Source organism: Sinocyclocheilus anshuiensis, unplaced genomic scaffold, assembly GCF_001515605.1.
Source record: "Sinocyclocheilus anshuiensis isolate Anshui unplaced genomic scaffold, SAMN03320099.WGS_v1.1 scaffold209, whole genome shotgun sequence".
NCBI lineage: Eukaryota > Metazoa > Chordata > Actinopteri > Cypriniformes > Cyprinidae > Sinocyclocheilus > Sinocyclocheilus anshuiensis.
In genome coordinates, this window is record NW_015540880.1 from 410,006 (window position 1) to 417,879 (window position 7,874).

Below are 7,874 nucleotides of genomic sequence, written 5' to 3' on the forward strand. Positions count from 1 at the left end.
TCCATCTGAAAGCACGTGATGGAGATTTACTACTAATCACAGAACCGGCTTTACTGACGATTGCGATTTATCGTGCAGCCCTAAAAAAATTAATAATTTTGACGGCATTGATGAACCTGTGGTGGTTTCTGCAGTGGGGAAGAAGCGTAAGCTATTAATAAGATTAGTATTGACCAAGTTCAGAGGCTGTCAATGGATTTATTGCAGTTTGCGGAAAAAAATTATCCGTTTTTATAATAAATCTTTTAAAATCAAAATCTGGATTTGAATTTTTAATGTTATTATAACCTAAAGATGCTATGTGAAAGTTTGAAACAGAAAATAGTGGTTTTCATCTTGCCACTTTCTTGGTAAAGAAAACACATTTTTACTCAAATGAATCAAAATGGATTTATAGCATTTTGGAACCAAACTCTTCAAATATATATATTATTTGTTGCTTGCAGTGGTAATTTACAAACTACTTCACATGATTCTAACTTGGCAAGCTACATTTTCATCATTTTCTCAACACTGGAGATGACTCAAGGATTTTCTAATTTTATCATGTCTCGTCTTCATCCGTCTGTAAAATGACATCTCAACATGTTTTTATTTAGAGACAAACTGAACTGCTGTTTTCACATATTTTTCTGCTTGACCTTGAGAATAAAGCGCTACAGCTGATTAGAGGTGGACAAAAGCGCATCCTTTCTCATGAGCATATGTGTACAGTCGCCTCAGAAAACAAACAAAGAAACAAATGACAGATCTGCACTTGAAACACTGCCATTTCTCTCCTAAAAGTGAGAGATTAGTCCTCTTACGGTGATGCAGGGGATCCTAACGGATGCTAGACCATTGTCCATTAACTTCTTCTAGGCAATTCTTTTCTAAGGTTAGCTAAATGGATTTTTTAAGCAAATAAATAAAACAGCCCCAAAAACAATTTCCAGGTGTTGTATAAATGAATGCACGTTTCCTCACTGACTTCAAAACAGAAAAGAAAGAATACTTGAATCTTCTGTTTAAACAGAAAAACAGTTCAGAAGTGTCAAGTGTCAGAGTAATTAAAAAGAGAACTGTGGCCCTCTCCTCGGGTGAGAATCGCTGAAGACATTAAGTTAACAAAAGCACGGGGCAAATAAGAGCCAAGGGAGAAGTGACAGTTATCTGCTAAATTCATAAATGTGGCTTTTTGTATAATGGTAATCATCATCCCTCATGCTGTCATTTTCCATTTTAATTGCTCGCCTCGGTGCTTTGGCTCAGGGAAGCCATTGGAACCCCACAGAGTGCAGTACAGAGCTAGAGAGAAAAAGAACGAAAACATACAGGGCCCTGCAATCTGACTGCTCCAGTTTAGGTTACTGCCATGTGAGCATCTGACAGGTAAATTTTTTGCAATTAGACTTCTGAGAGCAAGCGGAACAGGTGAGGTCTTCATCAACGTTTTTTTTTCGTGCATAAAAAAGAATGCCGAATTACGCTAATGACAAATATTCTGAACATGAGCTATAAAGTTTGCCCAACAGGCGAGCGGCAATATATGACATATAAGCTTGCATCTTGGTCCGCTTTTGTAAACTCATAGCTTTCCTGCCACAGAACATGGACTCCTGATTATAGAGAAAAATGGGAGGGAGGAAGAAGAGCGTAGCGAAATGTAAAAGCATAACAGGATAAAAATCAAGTCACAAGGCTAAGCTAACATTGTGAGCAGCCCTTCTCATAGTCGCCATGTCGTATATTTTATAAGACATCAAAAAGAAGCCAGCGAGACTTCTTTAGATTTCATCCTAATCTCATGCTGTTATCTCTTTCCTCTTCGTCCAAAACCAGCTCATATTTCACCCACGGTATCTTGTTATTTCTATAATCTTGTTCCTGCCCATGATAGATTTCTTTGAGCAAAGCATTTATCATGAGGTTTCAGAAATGAACTTAAGTTTTGCTGTGTCTTAAGTACGAGTTTGTGAGCTGAATTTAAGGGACGGTAATGTTATTGAGAAGTATTGGTGAGTTTTAGAGGTTTCGCAGCTGTTGTGATTGGAGGAGATGAGCCGTTTAAAAAAGAGGGAGAGAGCAGAGCTTCAAACTATGATAAGAAAAAGCAACATTTCAACCGCTTGATTCTTCATGCCTAGTCTTTCAACATTACACCATGTTTTTTGTATTAAAATACCTCATCCATAGTTGATGCATTAAATGTCCATTGACTTTTTTTTAACCAAAGTCATGATGAATTAAATCAAGTGATAAAAACAGCAAAAAGTGAAAAAATTCTACAAAGGCTTTGGTAACTGAAAACTATATACAGTATTACAGTTTTAAAAGAATGAGCAAAATGCTGTCAATGCAAAGGAAAAATCTGAAAAGTATCAGCTTGGCTCATGAATATTTCATGTAACATTTGTTCATTCAGTTTGATTGATTCAGCCATGTTACGATTATACAACATTTTTTTTAACTGCACTTATTAATCTAGGTTAATGTTAATTTATATATACTATAGTATATTATTAATTTATGTTAGTTCATAATACAATGTTTGTTGATTCGTTTTAACTTGAAAATATTATTAGATGCTACCATTTAAAAGTCTGAGGTCAGTACGATTTTTTCCTCCCTGAAAGTAATAAATACTTTTATTTAGGAAGAACAAATGTGATCAATCAAAAGTGACGTAAATACATTTATAATGTTACAAAAGATTTCTATTTTTTTTTTAAATGCTGTTCTTTTTAACTTTCTATTCATTAAATAATCCTGAAAAAATGTATCATGTTTCAACAAAAATATGAAACAGCACAATTAATACTGATAATAATAAGAAATGCATTTGAGCACCAAATCAGCATATTAAAATGATTAGGATAAAATTATCAGGATTGTGTGACTAAAAATTCAGCTTTGCAATCACAGGACTAAACTAGATTTTAAAATGTATTAAAATAGAAAAAAAAAAGCAATATTTTAAAATTGCAATATTTCACAATATTACTGTTTTCACTGTGTTTTTAATTGAACAAATCCAAAAACATAAAAAAATCTTACCGACCCCAAACTATTGAATGGTAGTGTTTGTAGAAATTGACATTAATTAAAGACTAATAAATGCTATAAAAGTATTGATCATTGTTATTTCATATTAGCTAATACATTAATTAATGTAAACATACAGAAACCTATTGTAAAGAATTACCAACAAAGCCTAAAATATAATTAACATTGCCTGAAAAATGCAATAATTTATACAAATGAAAGTGTAGCATGTTACATCGACATGTAAACTTCTCAAAAGTATTTCAATACTAACCCAATATCTAAAGATTTACAAGAGCAATCCCTATATTTAGACTTCAAGAGTCCAAGCTCAGAGAGAGAAGCCTGTTTTTCACTCTTCACTACTCTGTTCAATCACTTAAAATGTCTACATCAACATCTGGGGCCAGTGTCTTTTTCTCTCTCTCTCTCTCTGCTGGAGTGTTTTTATCAGAGGGTCTGTTTTAAATGTTGCTGACAGTTTCTGCCTCCCTCTCAGTGTAATTATAGGCAGAGGAAGGCTGGGGCTGAGGCAGGGCTGGATGTAGCCAGGCCTGTGTAATGGGGATAATTAACTTACCCTCATCACCCCACTTCAAAGGCCTGCTACAGAAAGAGAGAGAGAGAGACAGAGACGGAGACACTTAGGGGTGGATTGTATCAGCTACTGCGAGCAGGGCTGGGGGTCTCCTGGCTCCCTGAAGCCCCCTGGTGTCTAAGACCTTAAAAACGGAAAAACAGATATATTAGACAAATGAAGGTGCCGCCCATACACATACACGAAGTTGACACGGCACTCAGCATATCCAAAGACACACAAGCGCATGAAGGAACGAGTCCCTCCCCTTTTCTTCCTCCTAAGAAGCAGGTAATTGCTGTTTTTAACACCGTCTCTGAGTTTCTAGAGAGAAAAGACTTCTGACAGTGCCGACTTTAAATGCAAATACTTTCCTCGCACTTTCACCCTTTTTAGTATGTTTTTACATTACTCAATCTATTACAAGCACACATTAACATAAGGCTTTAGGTACCTCACGATTCAATCAGAGTTCCGTTCAAGTCAAGATTCGATCCCGAAATGATTCCTGATGCATCTCAGTTTCTCAGCACAAATCTTTGGACAGTTAAGGTTGCTTGTGCATAAAAGCAGGAATTAAAATGCATTTGGTGAACCACCAATTTAAACATAATAAGCAGGTATAATAATATAATCACTGCAGCTTTTGTTCTGTCTAAATGAAAAGCCACATGCAAGCAACCTGCCTTTGCGGATGCACTACTGTTCAAAAGTATTTTTTTTAAAGAAATTAATATTATAATATTAGCAATTACATTGATCAAAAGTGAGAGTAAATACTTTTTCATTGTAAAAGCCTATTTCAAATAAATGAAGTTCTGTTCATCAAAAAAAAAAAATCCTCCAAAAAATATTGATGATAATAATAAATGTTTCCCAAATCAGCATCAAGAATGATTTCTGAAAGATAATGTGACACTGAAGGTTGAAGGTAATGACTGCTGAACATTCAGCTTTCATTTCAGGAATCCATTTATTTTTATTATTTATTTATATACTGTTTTACTGTGTTTTATCAAATAAATACAGCCTTGCTGAGCATAAAATATATATTTTTAGTTATTTATTTATATACTGTTTTACTGTGTTTTATCGAATAAATACAGCCTTGCTGAGCATAAAAGAAACTTATTTCAAAAACATTTAAAAAATCTAAATCTTGACTCTAAACTTTTGAACAGTAGTGTACATTTATTTTCTTCAAATATACTTGCCACACTGCATGATATTTATTTCTTTATTTTTGATTTCCTCCGTGTCCTTTTCAATACAATGTGCATTTCAGATTTATGAATAAAAAAATTAAGAACAATTTTAATTATAAATGTCAGTTGATCAATTCATAATTATTTAATCATTACATATTTTATTTAAATATAATTATTTAGAATCTCAATACATTAGAGAATTGATTCTCTCACTCCTAGTAAACATGCACCTGTTCTTTTCTAATATTAAATCAGCTGACATGAAAAAAAAAAATCACACCAACAAAAATGGTTTTGTTGGGATATTCTTGAGTAAAGAAAAGCACCCATTTTCTGACACTTAACACCTCTCACTGAAAATGCATGTATGCGTGTGTGTAGTTACAAAACCCTGGGGGGAACGGAGGTGAAATGTAGACGCTTTGGGCATGAATGCAATTCTGTACTCTTTGCCACATCTACTGTGCAGTGTAAGGAGAGAAGCAAACGTTCAGCGGAAAAAAGAAACAAGGGAAAAAGCCCACCACCAGGCTGGACTGAAAAATCAAAGGAGGCATCAGACACAAAACCGGAGCCTTGTGAAGGCCTTAATTGCCAGAGGAATAACACTGGCTGAAATGTTATTACAAGCCTGGTGTTGATTTAAGACCCCGGTTATTATGGGCCAGCCTGGGTGGAGGTCTGAGTCTCTGACCCCCCGGTGCTTTCATATAATGTCACCATGCATTTAAACTAAAAGAACCATGAGGCCTTGGTCCTTTCTTATTCTTCTGCACTAAATGAGAGAGGACCATCAATTTGCCACCCCTGTCATGAGACTAACCGCCGTGCCACCATCGCCATGCCAACAGTTGCTGATTATGACATCACGCAAATAGCAGTCACACCGATGGGACCAGTGTCCCAATACGTAAAAGAGAGGCTGTTTTGTCCAAATATATCCTTTTTCACAAGTTTGTCATGTCAATGGCCATTTAACTTTCTTAAAGGTGCAGTGCATTTGCACTGAATGCTACTTATTTTATCCTGTTAACCTGCTATAATCGGTCAATTTCCTTCACAGAATAAACAAAGAATGGCTGAATGCACAGTTCAACAACAATGATAACAAAAAAAAATGCATGCATAATAATTATAAAATAATTAGCAAAATGTCTCAAATAGTTGTAGCCAGGGGCAAAAGAACAGTCTGAAAAGCACCATATCTGTCTGGCTCATGAATATTAATTACCTCATGTAATATTTGTTGAGTAGTAAATGTGCAATAGCAATTTTTGGATTATGGCTATTTTGTTGAGAGTTCTTCATAGCATTGAGGTTTGTTGTTGAAATAATTCGTATTTTAGCATTTCTGGTTTCAACGTCCTTGAGTCAGTGGGTTTTTTGAATGGGTTTTTGGTTAAATGTCTGAAATCAAGTTTGTGGTTAACATAAGCTCAATATATTTTCATGTTTTATTCTATGACATAAAATACATCAGTGATACCCCTTGTGTTTTTTTTTTTTAAGTTTTTACTTGTCTTGAAAAAGTTGCTAACAAGAGGTTAAATGGGACTACAGAGGTTATCTGGAATGATAAACATCATCATGACAAATAAGTACACTCATCTACTCACTAGTCCGCATTTACAGGCTCATGAAACTATTCTAACTCAAACTATCAGGGAAAATGTTGTCTAAATAAAGACTGAAAGAGTTGTCAAAAGTTTACTGGTGATGATGTTGAAGTCATGTGACCATAGTGTTATTCCTTTTATAGCTTACATTTAGCTATTTACAAAATTTGTAAAGGTTGTGTTCATTTGTAAAGATTATCATGATGAAACAAACGTTTGTTGGTCAGAGATCTTATTTTCTGCAATAATCCAAAAACCAACGAAAAAAACTTTTTTTGTTGAGTTAACAAGCGTGATGCTAACTTCCAGGTTGGCCTACAAATACGTAATCACTGCAGCGCTCTATTGTGAAACAATAAGTAAGTATATTCCCACAAAAAGTGTAAAACCTGTGACAACAATATTGATTTACACAATAGTGTAAGTTGGGGGCAGGACTATCTGGCTTTCTGACTAATAGCAGACAGGGAAACCTTATTTTATGGAGAAAATATGAACCAGAGGAAGGGGTAAAAGAGAATAGAGGGAGGGGTATTGCGGTACAGGAGTGGTGTGACGGTGGTGACACTCTGCAAATCGTGTTAGACGGCAGGGCTTGGCTGAGCTGCAGCAGTGTGACATGGGCTGATGCACCATGCCTGCCTGCGTTACTCTCGCCAGCGTGGCTGCATCTGTGCACTCTTTACCACAATGCATCCAGCAGCCAATCACTTCTTCCACTCTAATTAACAGCCATGTAAATCCACAACCAGGCCGGCCAGGCGCGCAACGACAGCACGCACAGGAGGGGTGCAGGAGAGGTCGAGGGATGGGGGCAGGGTGCCATCCCAACAAAAACGGCATCTAATCCGAACCTGCGATTGTATCAGGGCGAGACCTTGACCCTACGGCCCCCCGCCTCTTCCCGTTCTCCTCCCTCGGAAGAGTCTCTCACATTCAGTGTGCCACCAGCTCCAGCCTTCAGCTCCCATCATGCTCATTGCTCCGGAGAAGGTCAGTGGGGTGGCATCTGATTGGTCGAGATTCAGATATCCATGGCATATGGGAAGCATGACACACCTGAAGTGACAGGGCACGTCCTCTCGGCAGACACTGGGGCAGGAGGGATAAACAGATGAATGCATAAAAAGAGAGACGAACAGAACACACCCATCAGCCCCAATTGCACGTCACCCACTGTTGGGCGGAAACACAGCTGGCCAAGTCATGGTAAGTTGAAGAAGCGTTGTCTCAACGCATCTTACCACACCTTCACTCCTCACACAGAACTTATGTGCCACATGTCAACTCTCTGGAGGCTTAAGCCCCTCTGAATGCTTCGGTGTGTGTGTGTGTGTGTGTGTGTGTGTGTGTGCCAGTTGAGGGAGAGTCATGGATTCAATTGGCATGAATTTATTTCTCTCTCTCCCTAATTCTGTGAAACACACACATACTGTATGCACATAAACA